Below are 20,197 nucleotides of genomic sequence, written 5' to 3' on the forward strand. Positions count from 1 at the left end.
GCCACACCGTGGACGGACCTTGAACACACGATGCTCAGTGAGAGAACCAGACACAGAAGGACACACGGTGTGTGATCCCATTGATGTGAAATGTCCAGAACAGGCACATCCACAGACAGAACGTGGGTTCGTGGTTGTCAGGGGCTGGGGAGGGGGATGGGGGGTGACCGCTGATGGGGATAAGGTTTCCATTTGGGGTGATGGAATGTTCTGGAATTAGATAATGCAATGGCTGTACAACTATGTAAACGTACTAAACCCCACTGAACTGTGCACTTTAAAAGGGTCCATTGTATGGTGTGTGAATTATATCTCAATAAAGCTGTTATAAAATTTTTTTTAATCTTGTGGAATTAAGAGGAAAAGCCCCCACGCCTGTGCTTTGGCTCCAGGACGCTGTCCTGTTCTTCCCTGTACACGCCAGGTCTCCCCGCTCACCACCCCACCTTGCAGTCCCCACAGCAGGCACAGCAGCGGCCCTCACCCCGTCCCCCCACTACACCCCAGATCAGGGCCCACACCCCAGGAAACCTGTCACCCCCAGGGGTAGCTCAAGCCCCAAGATCAACATGATACGAAAGAAGAGAGAAAGTCAAAAGCGCTTCCCACCCCAGCAGATTAGAAAGATCTTGGGGAAAAATGCAACATTTTCAAGGAATTAAAGGCAAAAGAGAAGATTTCAGGCAAACGGCTGGTGGGCTTCTAGGGCCATGGTGCCGGCCACATGGGGGCACCCGGGGGTGGTTCCTACACCATTGGCACCCGTGCCTGGGCAGCTGGTGTTGTGCCAAGACCCAACCCTCGGGGTGGAAATGCTGGCTCTGCTCAGGGCTGCTTTGTGACTGGGGTAACCTCTCCCAGCCGCATTTCCAGTTTCGTTTATAAAAGGGGGTGAGGGCCCCCCTCCCGGAAGAGTGCTCCAAGGTCGGAGATTACACCTCAGCTAAGGACTCGCACTGGGTTCGCACAAACAGGGGTCCCATCCACGGAGCTCTTATCTGCTGCGGGGCCCCCTCCTGGGGTGACCTGTCCCCCTTCCCTCCTGCACCCCCCAGTCCCAAGGCAGGGCTGGAAACCCCCCCACGGGAAGGTGGGTTGAATAGTGTCCCCCCAAATTCATGTCCACCGGAACCTCAGAAGGCGACTGGTATGAACTGAATCGTGTTCCCCCAAATTCCTATATTGAAGGCCTAACCCCTAATGTGACTGTATTTGGAAATGGGGCCTTTAAAGAGGTGGTTAAAATGAGGCCATTAGGGTGGACCCTACTCCACTCTGACTGGAGTCCTTATAAGAAGAGGAGAAGAGGACACAGACACGCACAGAGGGACGACCACGTGGGGACACAGGAAGGAGACAGCCGTCTACACGCCAAGGAGCGAGGCCTCAGAGGGAACCAGCCCTGCCCACACCTGGGTCTGGGACCTCCAGCCCCCAGCGCTGGGAGAGAACCAGTGTCTGTTGTTCAAGCCCCCAGGCTGTGGGACTTTGTGACGGCCACCTGAGCAACTAATACAGTGACCTTATTTGGAAACAGGGTCTTTGCAGATGTAATTAGTTAAGTTAAGACGAGGCCGTGCTGGATGCGGAGGGGCCCTAATCCAGTAACCGGTGTCCTCATGAGAAGAGGGAGAGACACGCAGAGACGGACACACAGGGAGAGGCCGTGGGGTGACGGAGGCAGAGACGGAGGGACGCGGCCACACGCCAAGGATGGAAAGCAGCAGAAGCTGGGAGAGGCAGGAAGGACCCTCGCCTGGAGCCTCGGGAGGGAGCGCGGCCCTGCACACCTTGGTTTCTGACTCCTGGCCTCCAGAACGGAGAGAGGATAAATTTCTGTTGTTTTAAGCCCCCTGGTTTGTGGTGGTTTGTTACGGCCGCTCCAGGAGGCTGGCACCTCCTCTCTGGTCTCCCCTCCTGGCACCCCCGTCGATTATTGAGAAGCCAGTTCACCCCACCTTCAACAGACCCCCCTGATGATCTAAAGGTCACCTTCACCCGCCCCTGTCCGCACACTGCCCTTAGGACGGCCACACGCTGGCTTTGGCGTCTACTTTTGATGGGATGGATTAGTCCATTCGGGCTGCTCTCCCAGAACACCACAGACTGGGGGGCTTAAATGACAGGCTTGTTCCTTCTCCCAGTCCTGGAGGCTGGGAGCCCGCGATCAGGGCCAGCAGGCTCGCTTCCTGGTGAGGACTCTCTTCCCCGCCTGCAGACGGCCGCCTTCTCCCTGAGTCCTCACCTGATGGAGAGAGAGAGCTCTGGTCTCTTCCTCTTCTTACGAGGACCCTAATCCCATCCTGGGGGCCCCACCCTCATGGCCTCATCCAACCCCAATCACCTCCCGAGACCCCACCTCCAAATACCGTCCCGTGGGGGTCCAGGCTTCAGCATAAGAATTGGGGGACACAAACATTGGGTCCCTAACATGGGGGTAAATTATTATTATTAAATATCGACCACGTACGGGCCGGGGGCCAGGCCTGTGGGATGGGCGGGTCCTCTGTGGCTCCACAGCGCCCAGAAGGCGAGCTTGCCCGGAGCACAGGCCTGCTTCCCTGAGAGCCCTCCAGCTCCCCTTGGAGACACTGCTTTGGGGGCTTTAACCCTATGAGGGGTGCATGACTTTGTCCTGCAAAAATTAACGGCCACTGGGGCTGGCCCAGTGGTGTAGTGGTTAAGTGCCCTCACTCCACTTCAGCGGCCTGGGGTTTGCAGGTTTGAATCCTGGGCACAGACCTATACGCAATGCTCATGAAGCCATGCTGTGGCGGCGTCCCATATAAAGTAGAGGAAGATGGGCATGGATGTTAGCCCAGGGCCAGTCTTCCTCAGCAAAAAAAGAAAAAAAGAAAATTAATGGTCAGAAATGTTATCTGGGATGCAGAGCACATCCAGGGAAAGACCCAGAAACTGGTCATGGTAGTCGCTTCCGGGAGGGGAGGCCGAGAGCCGGGAGCACGGTGCAGGGAGACACTGTTCTCACCATGTACCATTTGCACCTTTTGAACTTTTATACCGTGGCATATTTATTTATGCAAAACTATATTTTTATTCCTAGAGGTGTGTGGGCAGGGAGGGTGGGGGAGGGAGAAGTCACCTTGTGGCCTGGGTTCCTGATTCTGTGGCTCAGACTGGGCTTCCCTGTGTGTCCTGGGGGCAGACAGGTGACCCACTGGCTGGGGTTGACACGTCAAAACCAGAACAAAAAGGTGTTTCATGCCCCCAAAATTGAAAGCAGGGTCTTAAACAGATAGTTGTACACCCGTGTTCAGTGCAGCATGATTCACAACAGCCAAGAGGTGGAAACACCCCAAGTGTCCGTGGACGGATGATGGATAAACACAATGTGTCCATCCACACACTGGAATATTACTCGGCCGTGAAAAGGGAGGAGATTCTGACACCTGCTCCAACGTGGATGGACCTGGAGGACATGACGCTGAGTGACATGAGCCAGACACAGAAGGACAGACACTGTGTGGTCCCCTCACAGGAGGCCCCTAGAGGAGTCACAGCCACAGAGACAGAAAGTGGATGGTGGGGCCAGGGGCTGGGGGAGGGGAGGGGAGTCAGTGTTTCATGGGGACAGAGTCTCAGTTTGGGAAGATGGAAAGTTCTGGAGATGGATGGTGGGGATGGTTGCACAACAGCGTGAATGTGCCTCATGCCACTGAGCTGTGCACTTAAAATGGTGAGGACGGTGAATTTATGTTATGTGCATTTTACCACAACAAAACCAAAAAAAAAAAAAAGAGAGAGGATAAAAAGTGCCTCACATGCAAACAAGACCCCGTCTCTGCCCTGGCTTTGCAGGTGTGTGGAGCAACACAGCCTGTGTGTAAACATGGTACCCCCGGGGGCCTCAGGAGGCAGGTGCCCGCCCCCAGCTGGCGTCTCCACGGGGCTCCCCCCAGGAGGCGGCTGAGCAACTCCGAGTCTTCCGGGAAGGGCAGGGAACCAGGTTCACCAGCCTTTCCTGAAAGTTCCAGAGGGGCAGGCGGGCGGGTCAGGAAACCCGGCACCTACGCCCCCACCCCCCGCCATCCCCCCGGGTGTTTACTGAGCTTGGAGAGTTCCACTCCGAGGGCCGGGCTGTTCCCGCCCGGAGGACAGGAACACAAGGTCAGCTCGGGACACAGAACCACCGCCCGCAGGCGTCCTTCCTGGTGGCCGCAGGGCCGGGACCCGCCGGCCTGGAGGGCAGAGGCTGGCCGCCCGTCGGCTGCTTCCCAGGGGCGCGGGCTCTGGGCGGGGGGCGCATGGTCTGTCCCGAGGTTCCACGGCTTCTTTCTCGCCCTCGGTCAAGGGCAGGGGTGCCGGGACGGGGAGCAGGGGTCCAGGGCTGTCACCAACCTGCTGAGGGGCAGGGGTCACTCACTCAGGTCCCTGAGTTTCCATGGATACCAGAGAAGCCGGATGAAGTCAGATGTCTTGGGAAGCAGGAAGGCAGAGCCGGGAGAGGGGCGGGGCTCGGGCCCCGGGGGAGGGAGACCTCCAGTGATGACGGGACGAGGGACACGCTGCGGTTCACAGAGCCCTCGCTGTCCCCGCGCCCGGGGACGAGGTCTCAGAACTGAAGACTTCATCTCATTCAGCAACCCTGGGCGTCGGGGCGGCCGTCACCCCAATTTTACCAAACCCAGAAACTGAGGGTGGGAGCAGGGGCCTACTGAGCGGGGGTCTCAAAGCTGGGAGCTGCTGCAGACGCTGCTTCCTGGGCCTGGCTGCAGGGCCAAGGCCGTCCCCAAACCGGCCTGGCCAGTGGCACTGTGGAAACAGCCCTGAAGCCCCCTGGGACCCCTGTCCACCAGCGCTGGGGGCCACGGGGGCACCCTCACCTTCTCTGCACCTCAGATTCATAATCTGGAAGACACAGAGATCAACTGCTTGTTGCCACGGGTCGGGCAGGAACCCTCTATGGCTCCCTGCTGCCCTCGGAGGAAGCCCCGTCTGCCCTCTCACTCACCCTGCACCCCTGCGCACCGTCCCGGAACCGGCCTCTGCTCCCATGCACACACAGCTCCCGCCACCCAGAGGGTGCCCTTTCCCGGTCAGCTCCAGGGCATTGTCAACCTCAGCCCAGATGTCATTTCCTCCAGGAAGGCCTCCCTGAGGCTCCGACGGACCCCCCAGGGCCAGCATATGCTCTCACTCTCGGGCAGCACTGTCACCATCGGCTCACTCGACCGGGGTCTCAGCTGGAGTGAGTCTGTCCCAGGGGGCGCTGGGCCATGTCTGGGGACATTTGTGGTTGTCACGACTGGGGTCCCATTGCTCTCTTCCTGCCTACTCTGTCTGTCCTTACATCTGCAGCCTCGGCTCTTGTCAAAGACACCCACAGCTGGCAGGCAGCCTGGTGTCGTAAACACCCCCCCAGACCCGGCTCTCTGTCCCTCCCCCTGCTCCTACGAGTCCCATGGGTCCGGGGGTGCCTGGCTCCAAGAGCCTGTCCCTTGTACAAGCTGGGCTCTGAATCAGCGGAGTATTAGTCAGGGAGCCAGGGAACAGCATGTCACATTCCAGGAGGCTAACGAGCTCAGACCTCAGCTCTGGAGCCTGACTCAGCCAGGGACGCCCCCTGTGAGCATCACTCCTCTTGGGGTACGGAGATTACGTTCTCGAGAACCATTCCCTGTCCCGGACGTGTCACCGGGCCAGGTCCCAGGCTCTCCTCTCTGCTCGGGAGGCCGGGTGAGGATTCCTCTGTCCTTCCTTTTCTCACTCACTAAACATCCGGCGAGTGGTTGGACCAGATCCCTGACTTAAGGAGCCTCGGGTCTGGCCCGGTGACAGATGCAGGTAATTTGAATATCGCAGAAGAGTTACCAGGTGGCCCTGGGCGAGTTACCAAGCCTCTCTCTGCTACTATTTTCTCATCTGTGAAACAGAGATGATTATCTAATGTGCAGGGTCGTGGCGAGTTTTAGAATGAGTGTGCATGGAGCCAGCATGGTGGGTGTATCGGTTAGCGATCGCCGCCTGACAAATGGCCACGCACTCAGCCATTTAAGACAAGCCCCATTTGTCATCTCACGGTTTCTGCGTCAGGAAACGGGGTCTTGTGAGCTTGAAATCTAGGGGCTGGCTGGGCTGAGTGCTCATCTGAAGCTTGGGGTCCCCGTCCAAGCTCATTCAAGTGGTGGGCAGAATCCACTGCCTCAGCTGCGGGACTGGAGGCCCCGTTTTCTTGCTGGCTGTTGGGTGGGGGTGCTCCCAGCCCCTGGAGGCCACGTGGCCTCCTCCACAGGCAGTTTACAACGTGGCTGTTTGCTTTCCTCCAGGCCAGGCGGAGAGTGTCTCCTGCTGCTTCTCGTCTCTTTTTATTATGGTAAAAATACATAACCATCTTCACCATTTTTAAGTGCACAGCTCAGCGGCATGAAGCACATTCACACTGTTGTGCAACCATCCCCACCATCTGTCTCCAGAACTTCCTCATCCTCCCAAACTGAGACTCTGTCCCCGTGAAACACTGACTCCCCACCCCCTCCCCCAGCCCCTGATCCCCGCCATCTCTATGGATGTGACTCCTCTATAGATATGCTTCTGGTCTCTTTTAAGGGCTCGCCTGATTAGGTCAGGCCCACCCAGGTAATCTCCCTTTGGATGAACTCAAAGTCGACTGATTGGGAGCCTTCGTTACATCTGCGAAATCCCTTTTGCTGCATAGCATTAGCCTAAGCCTGGGAGCGGCATCCCATCCCATCATCCATCTGCCCACATCCCAGAGTGGGGACCCAGACAGGGCGTGGACTCCAGTGGGCGGGAGGCTTGGGTGCCATCTTGGAATTCCACATCCTACCCAAGGTGTGTAAGACGTGGGGGGCGTTGCTACCCTAAGTGCTGCCATAGGGAATAAACACACGACAGCCCCCCGGGAACACCTCCTGTGCGTCAGGCTCTGCCAGGCACGGAGAAGACAGCAGAGAGCTTTGGGGAAAGTTGAGGCAGGCTTTATTTGAACAATGGGATGTCTTAGTTGGTCTCTGGAGGTTGGGCAGAATGGACGGGGGAGAATGAGGGACGGGTTCTCTCCTTGAAAGAATTGGAGTCTCTCATGATAACTTTCCGCCCTCCCAGTCATCCATCCCTCCAAGGAATCTCAACAGGCAGAGACCCTGGTGGTCCCGTGACAGCTGGCCCACCCTCCGTGCTCAGAGACGTCAGGTGAGTTGCCTGGTTGCCTGTGAAAGTGAGTTTGACGCTGGGCCTTCTGGTGCTGGCAGCCCCCACAACTTTGGTGCCCACTGGCCCACTGCAAATAAACCCACTGCAAGGGCTGGCTGCCTGGAGAGGTGGCCGCTGAGACCCTGCAGAGCTGTGGGACAAGACAGGAGGGTGTCGCCCTGAACGCTGAGCGTGTGCCCCCGGTGCCATCGAAGTTCAGACAGTTACGTCTGTTTCTGCCCCTACCCCCCCAACCCCACACACGGGAGTAGACTCTCTCCACTTTATGGGCGTGCGATGGCCCTGCACACTCATAAATTAGGCGAAGCTAGATCTGCACACGTGATACATGGCACGGGACTCTGCACATGGGCGCCGTGCCAATTTCCTGGATTCGTAATAGTTACTCGAGATGCCAGCGCCGGGGGAAGCCGGGGGCGGCGGCACGGGATCACTCTGCGTGATTTTTGCAACTTCCTATGAATCTGTAACTATTCCAAAATAAAGGCTTTTTACAAAATGAGGTGAAGCCATGGGCACGTTTAGGTGTGACAGGGACAAAGCAGGCCGTGCATTCTCCAAACACCGCCTTCCCCCCGGGCCAAGCCTGGACCCTCCCCCCCAGAGTCCTGGCAACGCTCCCGGCAAGAAGGGGTCAGACGCGGAGTGGAAGATGCCACCTACTCGGCCCTGGTGGAGGCTTAGCGCTGGCTGTGCCTAGAACGATTATGTCCTCTTCTTCCCCTCTGTGGCCAGCAGGATTCTAAGAGCCCCCCAATTCCTGCCCCCCGCAGAACACGCCCTGTAGACTAACCCCCTTGTGTGGACAGGACCTGTGAGCATGGTAAGATACCATTCCCCTGATTAGGGTACTTTGTACGGAAGAAGGTGTTTGGAGAATGTAATTAAGGCCCCGGATCGGTTGACTTTGAGTTAATCAAAAGGGAATTTGCCTGGGTGGGCCTGGACTAATCAGGTGAGCCCCTGCAAAGGGCAGGGCCCATACTGAAGTGAGAGACTGGAGGTGGGAGGGGGCCTACGGAGGAGACCATGTGGCTAGGGCAAGGCCAGAATGCAGCCTCCTAAGAGCTGAGAGTGGTCCCCAGCTGATAGCCAGCAAGACAAGAACCTCAGTCCAATGACCACAAGGAACTGAATTCTGCTGATAACCTGAGTGAGTTGGGACGTGGATCCTTCCCTAGTCGAGCCTCAGATGAGACTGCAGCCCTGGCCAGCCCTCTGATTGCAGCCCTGTGAGACCCGGCCACACCGTGTCCAGACTTCTGACCCGCAGAACCGGGAGCTAATAAACACGTATGGTTGAAGCTGCTAGATTTGTGACTTGTTACGTGGCAACAGCTAGCTGGTACACTCTATGTGATGGCAGAGCAGGGCACCCTGGGTTTTACAGTCACTGTCACATTTAGTCACACATAAATGATGCTCCAATAGCCCAAGAAATTCCAAGGGTTTTGGGAGCTGTGAGCCAGGAACCAGAGATGAAGACCAAAATACGTATTTATTATAAATCACAATATCACTCCTCCCAAAGGCCCCACTTCCAATTACCACCACATTGGGGGTTAGGTTTTAACATTTGAATTTTGGCGGAACACCAATGGCAATCAGAGACGATTGGTAATTCAGTCTATGGCAACAAGAGACAAGCTCCCAACACACCAGCCACCGGTGGGCTCTGTATTTGGTGTATCTGCTCAGGCCTCCACCAGGCTGCCCCCTGAGCCCCTCCTTCCTGCCCCCCAACTCCTGAGCACACCCGCCTGGGCTCTCTCCAGGCTGCAACTTAACTCTCTATTCTACGTGCCCCCCACGCTGCACCCCGGGAGCTTATGCAGACAGACACGACAGTTTTAGCCGGGCAGGGACCTGGCACGCGGGTGTTTGCTGACTGACTGAATGAAGCAGCAGGAAAGGGAAACCAGTAGCCAGGGCCCACATCCTCGACGCCCACTGGCTCGGATGGGATCAGGCTGGTGCGTTGCAGGGCTCATAATGGGCCCTGGGATGAGGCAGGGACCTCTCCTGCCCAACCCAAATGAGCTCCTCTTGGCCTCATCATGGCCCCCCCATCTCCCCCCGCCCCCGCCTTCTTGTCATACGTGACTGTCACCCCTCTGCGGGTTTTGAGTCAAAGGAGGCCTTGGTTCGATGACTCTACGATGAGCACACGTGTGCATCACCCCTGCCCCGAGGGAGGCTGACTGTTCAAGCGGTTGCCTAGCAACGGGCACGTGCCTGGGGATGCGGGGGTCTGGGTGCCTTCCTTGCCACCGGGGCTGCCCCCGTTCTAGCTGCCCCACCGACGGATCCCCTGTTCCAGCGATCTTGGACACGAACCTCTCTGAGCCTCGATTTTCAAATCAGTCACATTAGGTGGCGGTGGTAGCGCTCACCGACCCATGAGAGGATGAGCTGAGAGAACCTTATGAGGCACCTTAGCCTGAGGGTCCGGAAAAGAGGCTTGTTTCCTGGGTGGGAACTCTGGGTGAGACTCTGCTGTAGGGGGTGGGGGGTCACGCTCGTGTCTGAGCCGTCCCAGCCGCCTTGGGAAGCACCACGTGGCCTGGTCTCCAGGCTTGAAGGCTGCAGGCTGCAGGGGGAGGGTTTCGGCCACTGTCGGCTGTGGCGGGGGCCCCCTTGGCCGGTTTCAGTGTGGCACCCCAGAACCACGCATGTATTGTATACATTTCTGTTGGGAAGGTGCTGGCACCGGCCGTGATCTTCCGTGAGCAGAACTTGTGAAGGTTTCGACTGCGTATGTTGGCAGTTCTTGCAGAACAACTTATCCACGGAGAGAACTGATCATAGTGTGGATTTCAGCAGGCCGGGCACAGACTGAAAGCTGTAATCGACCAGGGGGGAGAGGTGCGCCCAGATCTACACGCGGGGGTTGGAGCTGGCTCCCCGCACGAGGGCCTCTGTCTTGAGATAACAGGCTCCGGTGGGGCTTTCCAGAGAAATGTTCCAAAGCTTCCAGGAGAACAAGGAGCTGTCAGGAAAACACGCTCGGCCGTTGGAGGTCACCGAGTTCTTTTGTATTTGAGGCAGTGAGCAAGACGGCTGGGGAAACGCCGCCCCAGTCCAGGGTCTCCCCTCGGCACTGCTGACAAGGGGCCGGGTTGTTCTCGGGGGGTCCGTCCTGGGCCCTGTGGGGGGTTGAGCAGCATCCCTGGCCCCCACCTACTCGATGCCAGGAGCTCCCCGAGTTGTGACAACCACAGATGTCCCCGGACATCACCCAGCGTCCCCTAACGACAAGATCGCCCTCATTTAAAAATCATAGATTTAGCCCAATATATGCAAAACATTATCATTTCCACTTGAGGCCCCATTTTAGGTGCCCAGTGGCCGCCTGTGGCTAGTGGATACCGTATCGGAAAGTGCAGCTGTGGACACTGCGTTCAGCTCAGAGACGATGTCACGTCCAACAGGAAAGCTAAGCACCACGACGGCCCGGATGCCTGAGCCCTGGCCACTCCCAAGGTGAAAGGTCGGTGCACTAGGGGTGTCCAAGGTGTCCTTGCAAAAGCCCTTTTCCCTGCATGGCTGCCACGCTGCAGGGACACTTGCCAGCCACTCCAGGAGGCAGGAATCAAGGCTGTGGTCCTGGTCCCCCAGAGCTTCCAAGCCAATGGGGAGAAGCACGCAGGGGAACCTAACCACATCCAGAAACAGACTGTGAGAGAAGCCAGTAAGGCAGGGCTCTCACCTGGGTGGTCCCGCCCCCAGGGGACACTAGGCCATGTCTGGGGACATCTGTGGTTGTCACACTGGGGGTGCTCCTGGCATCGACTGGGTGGGGGCCAGGGATGCTGCTCAACCCCCCACAGCGCCCAGGATGGCCCCTTAGAGATGACCCAGCCCCGATGTCAACAGTGCTGGGGGAGAGACCCCCCTAAGGGTCCACACTTGTCACTAGAACGTCGGCTCCATGAGACCTGGGGGTTTTGCCCGTCCCGGTCACCACCATGTCCCCAGAGCCTGGCCCAGGCAGACACCGGGAAGTCCTTGCCGAGGGAATGGATGAAGTCTTTGAGAGGGTCACCACGTGCCCCACCGGGCCAGGCAGTAACCACCCAGGTGACTGTACATGAAGGTCTGACACACGCGGAGACAAAGGCTGCGGGCGCTGCAGGGGGACACCGGGCAGATCCCGCACCAGGAGGCCCGAGGGGGCTTCTGCGGCTCGGTGCCATTTAGGTAGACCCCAAAGGAGGGGCTGTGTGGGGCCGGCCTGGGGGAGGCACACGTGGCCAGAGCCGCCGGCCACTGCCCCAGGCGATGGAGGGACAGCCCCAGAAAGAAGACCCAGTCCTCCGGGCGGCAGAGCAGCTGGCTGCCCACCTCCATCCTTTGCGTCTTTGCTTCCCTGAGCAGCCTCTGCTCCGGCCACGGGGCCATGCCCAGGTCCAGGGTGGGTTTACGGGGTGCGGGCACCCCGAGCCCCCCAAGGTCACAGAGCCCATGCTTTCTGTCTCCCTCCTACACCCCACGGAAGGGGCCAGCTAGTGGACGCTGGTTCTGACTAGCAGATGCTCCAGGTCTGCGAGGCTGGAGGACCCCCTGGGACAGGGTGACCAGGTGACTCTGGGTGCTGAACTGGAATGTCCCAGAGAACAGGGACAGGGGCGAGGGGTAGACTGAAGACAGCTGGGGCGCCCACCTGCACCCACCTGCATGGCCACCCCTACCTGACTCACGGCCTGGCCCTGCTGGAGATCCCATGGACCTTCTCCGCCCCCTAGTGGCCGCCACGGGGAACTGCAGCACTCTGGTGAACTTCCCTGCGCCGCACCCCCAGCTCCAGACACCCCACGAGCAAAGGCCCCAACCTCTTGGCCATCTTTGAGCCCCGGAATCTGCAGAAATTCAGAGCAGCGGGTCAGAGCGCTGGCTGTCACCAGGATGAGTGGTGGTGGCCCTAGTCGGTGACACTCCAGCTCTCCTGGTCAGGCGGCCGCGAGCCATGGGAGACCCTGGTTCAAGTCTTGCACGTCTGGGAGCAAGGACGTCATCTCGTCCTCTGTCCGTCACAGATGAGCACCAAAGCTGCTCCCCAGCGCTGCTGGGGACCTGGACGTGAGGTCGCCTGCAGACACTTAACACCTGGCGAACAGGATGTGCTCGACGAGTGACTATTAAATTTAAAAATAATCAGGCAGAGCCTAGACTCCCCGCTTCAAGGAGTTCCTACAGGAGACAGTAGGCTACTTTGTAACCGAGAACTCCAGCAAGACCTGCCCATGGGGTGTGTGCCAGCTCAACGATGACGCCCTCTCTCTCCCACAGGGTCTGTCCACCTGGGCAGTGGGGACATCGGGGCCGGGTCACTCTCTGTGGGGCCGTCCTGGGTGCTGTGGGGCGTTGAACAGCATCACAGGCCCCCACCCACTTGATACCAGGAGCACCCCCAGTGTGACAACCACAGATATCCCCAGATGTCACCCAGTGTCCCCTGGGTGGGGCCAGGGGGTCAGACTCATCCCCAGGTGAGAACCACCAGCACAGCCGGATTTCAGACGGCTCAAAGATTAAGCGTAAAATAAACAATCTGAACAAAATGCAGGTGGATTGTTCTTTATAATCTCGAAATTTGGACGATGGCCACACAAAACACAAAGGAGAACACCGGCGTGGGCGAAACGTTTTTAAAATCCCCTACAGCAAAACCAGCCACAAGCGAAGGGGACAGACACACTCGGAGTCGCCGTGTACATGGCAGACGCAGATGGCATCCCAACAGAGAACAGACCAAGTTCAAACAAGGGTATGCGCAGAGTTCAAACAAACCAGTGAGAGAGAGAGAGACCCGGGGGGGAAGGAAAGCAGGGAACGCAGCCAGGCCGTTGGCAGAGGAGACACCCACGAGAAAAGGCTGACACCACGCATAACTCAGGAGACCCCAACAAAGCGACTGACATCGTCCCGGCTGCTCAGATCGGGAAGATGTCAAAACTGTAGTTGGGGGCGTGGGAAACAGGCCTGGAGTGGGAAATGTGCATTTCTGGGGGTCTTGGTGGCTGCATGTCAAAACGCAAATGAGAACACCCCGATTTAAACACACACACCCCATGAACCTACGTAGAGGAATTGACCCCAAACAAGAACCAACCAAGGATGAAGGGTGTACAAAGTTTCCACAAGGAATTCATCCTAGAGCATAGCAAAAAGAAAAAAACAAAACAAAAAAAAGAAAGGAAGAAAAAGAAACACCCTCAAAAAGTCCACAAATAGGGCCAGTTAAATCAATTATAAAATTATTTTAAAAGAAATAAATTATAATTCCCTTATAACGTGGAATGTTAAACCAGCATCAGGAAAGGTGATGGGATCTGGGTTTACCGATTCCATCATCAGTAAGGAAAGATGCCCATCAAGCGAATGAACTCATTAAAGAGAAAATCCTACTTATCTAAAATCATGAGTGTGTCTTGGTGTACGAATTCACAGAGAGATTTGGGGAGGACGCTCCCCAAGACGTCCGCAATGGTCATCATTGGCGGGGATTTTGGGTCACTTCGCCTTTACTCTTTACTTGTCTGCATTCAGTTTCTTTTTACGGGAAGTCAGCCTGACGCGGACACTGAAGAGAATGGATGAGTGGGGCTCGCTCGTCTCGCACGCTGCGCAGACACGTACACCCTGCCCCAACCTCGCCACCCGACTACCAGCAGTTTGCCAAACTCCCATTCTGGTTGGCAACTCTGTGAACCAAAGTTCATGTTTTAAATCTGTTTTGGCCCCAGGCTGAGCATAAACAAGTCAGTTGGAGACCAACTTTTGGATCTCAGCTTTTGTTCTCTGTCTTTGGGGACAGCTCGTCTCCTGAGTTTGGCTAAAATATATATATTTTAACTTTACCGAGATGCACTTTACTCACCATAAAATTCAACGAAGTGCACAATGCAAAGATTCTTTAGTAAGCTCATCAAGTTGTGTGACCACCCTGCCACACAGTTTTGGACCCTTCCTTCACCCCCTAAGATTCCTGGTCCACATTCACAGCTAATTCCCATTCCCACCCCAGCCCTGGCAACCACTAATCACCTCTCTTTCCCTACAGACTTGCCTTTTCTAGAAATTTCATCTACATGGAATCACCTGATGTGTCGTCTTTGGGGTCTGCCTCTTTCCTGACATTTTTTCTGTTACACACACACGGGATGGAATATCCAACATTACAAAGACATCGAATCTCCCTCAAATTTATTAAGTTAAACACAACCGGGATCAAAGTTCCATCAGAATTTTTGTTAGAAGTCGAAAGTTCATTCTAAAGACCGCATGACACGGAAAACGCCATCAGAATAGCAAAGAGATTTAAGAAAAAAGGAGGAGTAAGGAGTGGGGCTTCCCCGCCGGGCAGGAAAACATGCAGAGAGTGACAGTAAGTGAACGGCGAGGCGGTGGCACGCTCTAATGCTCCTCATGTATTTCCTCCTCCTACGTCATAAAAGCCACTCAGGATCCTTCGGGGAACAAGACCAGAGATAAACAAACAGGAGTTAAGAGAGCAGGATCTGAGCCTTCGCTTTGCTCCTTGCTTGTTGACAAAGAATCTTCCTGAATCCACTGTGGTGTTTGCCAATCTGCCCTCCTGCCAGGGCGGGCGACACGTTTTAGATATCATCATATTTATCCAGTGACTTAGCTCTGCTGTCGGCGATGGCCGGGGACGGGTCACCTGCCACGTGCACGGGACATGGAGTGAAGGACCAAAGCTCCCTAATGAAGCCTCTCCAGGAGGAAGCTAAGACGGCTCAACGCAGGTGGCACGGTGGCGCACTCTCGTCCCCGACTCCGTCCTGGGGTGCATCAGGACCCGCCCGCCAGCCCCCGACCCCTGCTTCCTGGGCCATCGGAGCCCAAGAGCAGAGCCGTCCTCCCCTGGTGGACGAGGCAAACCCTCAGAAAGCAGCAGAGCTGGGAAGATTCAGGCGTGCACGGCTCGACGGCCAACCAACCTCTCAGCTCTCCCCCCGGCTCAGAATGCCCAACCTCACGGCCGCGTGGACCACAAACTCGGAGAAAAGAAAAACACCGTGACACCGACCTGTGCGTGAGGCCTGGCCGTCTTCAGCGCCGAGGTTCAGGAACCGAACGTCCACTCCCTGGAAGGGAAACGTAACACTTGAGTTGAGCATTCTCTGGACAGAAACGCGGGCGTTAGGGCTGGCGTCAGCATCGAGGAAGAGTCACGCGCTCCCGCTCAGAAAACCGTAAAAATCGTCCCAGGCGTCCTGCCTTTTGGCTCCTCTGCCAGACTCTGGGGACGGCACACGCGGGGTGCCTCATAACGCAGAGAGCTAAGATCTAAGAAGGCGGCTTGCCTTCTCAAAGAAAGATTTCTCTCTCCTTCTTCAAGAAAGAAAGATTTATTAGAGATTTACAACACTATCCCGTAAAATTTCCACATGTTCCAAAACCAAATTGAGCAGAAGGATCGGGTGTTTACATGACCTTTTGTAGTTTATAAAAGATGTCTGTCTGCATCGTTTGAGGCTTGTGCTCCCCTGGGAGGAAGGGGAGGGGACTGAGTGAACCCCATGCCCCAGGGTGACCGACTCACCCGAGTTTGCCTAATAAGACGTGAGGGCTAAATGCACTGTGGGGTTCTGGACACGGTCCTGGGGCAGAAAAAGGGACATTCAGGGAAAACTGGTGAAATCTGAACACAGAGAGGAGTGGGGAGCACAGAAATGTGCCTGTGTCCTTCTCTTGTCATCACAAATTCTCCATGGTTACCGCAGACGTGACCATTCGGGGAAACCGGGTGAGGGGCAGACGGGAACTCTGTACCATCTTTGAAACTCTTCTGGAAATCTAAAATTATTCTAAGATAAAAGTTTATTTAAAAATAACTCAATAGGGCCGGCCCCGTGGCTTAGCGGTTAAGTGCGCACTCTCTGCTGCTGGCGGCCCAGGTTTGGATCCCGGGCGTGCACCGACGCATCGCTTCTCCGGCCACGCTGAGGCCGCGTCCCACATACAGCAACTAGAAGGATGTGCAGCTAAGACATACAACTATCTACTGGGGCTTGGGGGAAAAAAAGGAGGAGGATTGGCAGCAGATGTTAGCTTAGAGCTGGTCTTCCTCAGCAAAAAGAGGAGGATTAGCACGGATGTTAGCTCGGGGCTGATCTTCCTCACACACACACGCAAAAAAACCCTCAATAAAAATATTAAATGCCGGTTCCCTTCCTCCGGATTCAGGCTAACTTGTCAGTAAAGGATGCCAGGATGGAGAACGGAAATTCCCATCGTCACCTGCAGGTGGTGCCCCTGCCTCAGGAATGTTCCAGACGCCCTTTAGGGTCCTGGAGCTGCTAGAATTGAGCGGGGTCTGCTCTACCAGGCCTGCCACTTAAGACACGTGCTGCCGGGACACTGAGGTGAGAGGGGTGCCCGGGATGGCCCAGCCAGGCAGCAGTGGACAGCAGGGATGAGAGATGAAAGGGCCGGATGGACATGCCCACGGACCTGGAGGCCAAGACTTGCCTCATCTTATAGGGACTGTCCATGCACATGATCCTTCAATTTTTTATTTTTGAATCAATTAAAGACTCACAAGAAGTTGCAAAACTAGTACAGAGGGGTCCCGTGCACCCCTCACCCAGCTCCTCAATAGTGGTCCTTACACAACTGGGGGACGTTATCAAAACCAGGAAACAGTGACTGATAAACTCTGTATCAGCTTTTTAGCCAGTCTGATTGAGACGTAATTCTCATGCCACGCAATTCAACTATTTAAAGTGCGCAGTTCAGTGGTTTTTAGTACATTCACAATGTGGTGTAACCATCACCCCTATCTAGTTCCAGAACATTCCATCACCCCAAAAAGAAGCCCTGTCCCCAGAAGTCACTTCCCCATCCCCTCCCCCAGCCCCTAACAACCACGAACCCACGTTCTGTCTGTGGATGTGCCTGTTCTGGACATTTCACATCAATGGAATCACACACCATGTGTCCTTCTGTGTCTGGTTCTCTCACTGAGCATTGTGTGGTCAAGGTCCATCCACGGTGTGGCTGTGTCAGGGCTTCACTCCTTTTCATAGCTGCGTCGTATTCCAGTGTGTGGATGGACCACAAGTTTATACCTTCACTACTGATGGACATTTGGGTTGCTTCCACTTTTGGGCTGTTGTGAATCATGCTGTTGGGAACACGGGTGTCTTATAAATCATTTTTAAGATGGTTTCTCACTCTCTGCCCCCACATCTACCAACTGCAATCTCCCCGTCCCCAGCCCTTTAACGTCAGCTGCTGGCTGTCCTCGAGTCCACGGCGTTGGGCTTGGGCAGTGAGGTGACCACTGCAGACCCTCCCAGCTGCACTCAGTCCCAGACCAGCTTGGTCCGGAGCAGAGAGGAAGGTTGGCAAAACTCATGCCTGCAGCTCCGTCCCCAGCCCACGAGACGGCAGGCTGCGAGTGGCACCAGCTGGCGCCTGCCTGTCCCCGTGACCTTCACCAGGACAAAAACACCAGGCTTTCACTTTCCTTATCAGAGTGAACCCCAACCCCCCGAAGGGCCAGCAGTGGACGGAGGAGGTGGGACCCGTCAGCGGGATCTGCTCCAGAATTTGCAGAGCCAGCAGCAAAACGACACTGGGGGACGGCCTGCTCAAAAATTATTACAAATTTCAAGACGGCGACGGCAGAGCCCCGGTGCGAGGGGGCCGCGTGAAGCCAGGCCTGCCAACCCCACAGACCTGCCCTTGGGCACCGCCGACGAGGCGGGGCGGACGAACCTCAGCCACCAATAGCAAAAACCCCCGGTGGAAAGTGACAAGTGGAAAGTGACAAGGGCTGGCAGGGAGAAATAAACCAAGCGCGGAAACAGACCTAACTCACGACGCCGGCGATCAGGGGCGGCCGTGTGGGACGGACTAACGCTCACTCCCGTCCTGGGCAGCGCGTCTTACAACCTTGACCCCCACCCTGCCCACATGCTTTCTTTTTCTTTCTTTTTTTTCAAATTGAGATATAATTCACACATCATAAAATTCACCCTTTAAAAGTGTCCAATGCAGTGGCTTTTAGGATATTCACAAGGCTGTGCAACCATTGCACCATCTAATTCCAGGACACCGTCGTCACGCCCCGGAGAGACCCTGCGCCCATGAGCATTGTGTGGTTAGAAGTTGAGTCTCCCCCGAGAGAGGTGAGATCCCAAATAAGAGGAATCACGCGTGTTTTGTCTGCCACTGCGGTTCAAATACCTTCCACAGAGCCCGGCCCACAGCAAGTCCTCAATAATTCCTGGGATTTGCATGATCCGGTTGGGGCTAAGGGAACAGGCTGCAGAGCCAGAAGGATCCACGGGAGACGGGGCCAACCCCACAGAGCTGGGGGATTTTGGGCTCGTTCCCACCTGGAGCCTTGGCTGTGAAGTGGGATGACACCCGGGAACCCCAGTCCCTTCCTAGGGGAAAGGCGCAAGGGCACGGTCCTCGTAGGCTGGGCCTGCGGCAGGCCCTATAATGCGGGCTCCTGTTCTCAGCTGTGTCGTCTGTCACCAAACATGGATCTCAAAGTGAGAGCGCTGGGCCGGCCCGTGGCTTAGCGGTTAAGTGCGAGGGCTCCGCTACTGGCGGCCTGGGTTCGGATCCGGGTGCGCGCTGACGCGCCGCTTCTCCGGCCATGCTGAGGCCGCGTCCCACATACAGCAACTAGAAGGCTGTGCAACTATGACATACAGCTGTCTACTGGGGCTTTGGAGGAAAAAAAAAAAAAAGGAGGAGGAGGATTGGCAATAGATGTTAGCTCAGAGCCGGTCTTCCTCAGCAAAAAGAGGAGGATTAGCATGGATGTTAGCTCAGGGCTGATCTTCCTCACACACACACACAAAAAAAACCCCGAGAGCGCTCAAGGGTCTTCCACCGTTGATGTCCTGGTGGTTTCTAGTTCTCTCCTAACTCTGAAAGGACTCCAGAGATCCGACAGCCTAATGTCGCCAAGCGGGGACACAGGTGGCTGGGCCCTGAGCGCCCAAACCTGGAGATTCGAAACAGCCAAAATCAGGGCCGTGACGTCAGATGCTAGGGGAGATGGTGGGTGGATCCTTGACAAAGCAAGACGGCCTGAAAGGAATCGGCTTGCTCTGGACTCTTCAGAACCCATCGCCAGTGAAGTGGAGGAACCAGCCCCAACTGCCACACGATGTCACGTCTGGGAAGGAAGCAGGCAAGTCGAGACCCACTTCACTAGATCAGAGCTTCTGGGACTTTTTCAAAGGGTCTGCACAACCAACACACACCTGCTGAGGCCTGCTGTGTGCAAACACCACTGTCCCACCCTCTAGAATTTAGGATCTGGGCCCCTCTGCGTTGTGGACATCGGGGCTGGGTCACTCTCTGGGTGGGGGGCGCTGTGCTGGGCGCTGTGGGGGGTTGGGCAGCATCCCTGGCCCCACCTACTCGATGCCAGGAGCACCCCCAGTGGACAACCACAGACGTCCCCAGACGTGGCCCAGTGTCCCCTATGGGGAGGGGGGAAATGCACCACAGTTTCCTGAAGCTTCTATCTGCAATTCCGCACAAGACTCTCTGCACGAGAGTCATGAGCGGCTGCCACCTCTGAGTTCCCTGTCCCCTTGTGGGGCAGGGGAGTGGTGGGGTGGAGAGTGAACCCCAATGTCAACTATGGACTTCAGTTCATCAGGATGCATCCATACTGGCTCATCCATTGTAACAAATGTGCCATACGAACGCAAGACGGCAAAAGGGGAGAGTGTGTGTGTGTGCGTGTGTCTGTGTGTGTCAGGGGAGAGGGGGTCCAGGGGAACCCTCTGTACTTTCTGCTCAATTTTTCTCTAAACCTTAAACTACTCTAAAAAGTCGTCTCTTAAAAGAGGGCCCTGGAGAGACAAATTAGGAGTTACGTCAAGAACCAAGAATTCTGAGCCAGCCCCGATGGCCTAGTTAAGTTTGGCGTGCTCCGATTCAGCAGCCTGGCTTCGGTTCCCGGGCGCGGAACCACACTGCTCGTCTGTCAGTAGCCACG

At 56.1% G+C, this 20,197-nt stretch overlaps 1 protein-coding gene across 3 annotated transcripts in view; it reads right to left on the reverse strand.

Moving 5' to 3' along the window:
- GNG7 (G protein subunit gamma 7) overlaps positions 1-20,197 on the reverse strand; it is a 132,545-nt gene that overhangs the window by 80,280 nt on the left and 32,068 nt on the right. For all 3 annotated transcript variants that reach the window (XM_058537660.1, XM_058537658.1, XM_058537659.1), the window contains exon 2: positions 15,248-15,305. The gene's annotated coding sequence lies outside the window, so the exon portion shown is untranslated. The remainder of the gene's footprint in view (positions 1-15,247; positions 15,306-20,197) is intronic.

Source organism: Diceros bicornis, unplaced genomic scaffold (genome assembly GCF_020826845.1).
Source record: "Diceros bicornis minor isolate mBicDic1 unplaced genomic scaffold, mDicBic1.mat.cur scaffold_67_ctg1, whole genome shotgun sequence".
Classification (NCBI taxonomy): domain Eukaryota; kingdom Metazoa; phylum Chordata; class Mammalia; order Perissodactyla; family Rhinocerotidae; genus Diceros; species Diceros bicornis.